This window comes from Rhinopithecus bieti, unplaced genomic scaffold (genome assembly GCF_001698545.2).
Source record: "Rhinopithecus bieti isolate Rb0 unplaced genomic scaffold, ASM169854v2 scaffold_17010, whole genome shotgun sequence".
Taxonomy (NCBI): domain Eukaryota; kingdom Metazoa; phylum Chordata; class Mammalia; order Primates; family Cercopithecidae; genus Rhinopithecus; species Rhinopithecus bieti.
The window spans coordinates 1,037,235-1,039,154 of NW_016808932.1; positions in this window are offsets into that span (position 1 = coordinate 1,037,235).

Consider the following 1,920-nt stretch of genomic DNA (forward strand, 5'->3'; position numbering starts at 1 on the left):
TTTTTTTTTTTTTTTTTTTTTTTGAGACTGAGTCTCCCTCTATTGCCCGGGCTGGAGTGCAATGGCACGATCTCGGCTCACCACAACCTCCACCTCCCGGATTCAACCGATTCTCCTGCCTCAGCCGTGCCACCATGCAAATATCAATTCCTTGGAACAGGTGAAGTTCCAGGTACCAATGCCAATCAGAGGAAGGCAGTTTGGTTCAGGCTTTGGAGTTAGAAACACCTGAAGTCGAATCTGGGCTCTGTTGCTTCCTTCTTTCGTGGGCTAGGGCACGATTCTTCACCAGTCTCTTGGCCTCAATTTCCTCACCTATAAAATAGATGAGGAAATTGCTCACTTATTGTTGTCTTGTTCGGAAAGCTTGGAAAGCTACATTGAAGATGAGCTCTTCATTCAGCTTTGACTCGACCTGTACCCCTGGCGGGTGCTTGCACTAGCAACATTTGGGTCTCAGCAAAAAAACCAAGCACACACATCTTTCCTTCCATTTATTGAAAAACATCTTTGTAAGATCTATTCATTGAAAAACATAATCCATTTATTGAAAAACATCTTTGTAAGATCACCTGCTAAATATGAAAATCTGACTTGAATTTGTACTATTTAATATTGAGTATCTGCTCTAGTGGGCAGGACCTAGGGCTTAAAGGGGAACTTCCTTTCTCCAATTCTAGGAACTGGGACTCTAAAATGAGAAACTGGTTGTCTGAAGTAACCCTGCAGGTGTGGTCAGGGAAGGTCTGTTTTCTTGGATGAAGGAACTAAACTAAGCATATCAGCACTGTCTTAACCATTTTTATTTCCCTGGAGATAGAATTCTTTTAAAAAGAGTTAGGGAGCTGGTAATAGGAAGTGCCTTTCATTATAACCACATTTTGCAGAGCTTCATATTTATATACAAGCCTCCTAGGTGATAACACTATTAGCTTGCAGACTTTCCTATGCTTCATTTCTCCTGTTGCTTTCAAAGAAGGCAGGAGACATGTTTAATAACGGAGTATCTGGTGATAAGAACTGCTTGGGCAAGCCAGCTCATCTGGACTGTTTCTCAATCTTGGAAATGGGAAGAGGAAAACTTGTTTCCTTCCTGCTTCTTAAGGATATTCTGAGGGTACACTGATCAATAACACTAAATTTGGAATGAAAATACCATGTGATGAGTTTAGCCTGCTGATGCTTCCAGTAGATCCTTGTATAGTTTCAATATTTAAGTTTTCTGATTTCATATACATTTCTTAAAGTCAAGGATCTTTTTTTTTTTTTTTTTTTTTTGGGGGGGGGTCTCGCTCTGTCGCCCAGGCTGGAGTGCAGTGGCCGGATCTCAGCTCACTGCAACCTCCGCCTCCCGGGTTCACGCCATTCTCCTGCCTCAGCCTCCCGAGTAGCTGGGACTACAGGCCCCGCCATCTCGCCCGGCTAGTTTTTTGTATTTTTTAGTAGAGACGGGGTTTCACCGTGTTAGCCAGGATGGTCTCGATCTCCTGACCTCGTGATCCGCCCGTCTCGGCCTCCCAAAGTGCTGGGATTACAGGCTTGAGCCACCGCGCCCGGCCAAGTCAAGGATCTTATAAGGGTGCAGTGGATATTTGCTAAATATGAAAAACTTACTTGAATTTGCACTCTTTAATGTTGCGTATCTGCTCTAGTGGGCCAGACCTAGGGCTTAAAGGGGAACTTCCTTTCTCTAATTCTAGGAACTGGGACTCTAAAATGAGAAGCTGGTTGTCTGAAGTAACCCTGCAGGTGTGGTTGGGGAAGGTCTGTTTTCTTGGATGAAGGGACTAAACTAAGCAAATCACTAGAAGTATGCCCTGTCCCCTGCTCAGAACATTGGGGAGCTCAAGAGTGGGCTGCAATGTGCACCCCTCAGGAATAGCTGTGAATTGCAGTTCTACTGGCTTTTGGCTTTTTGTC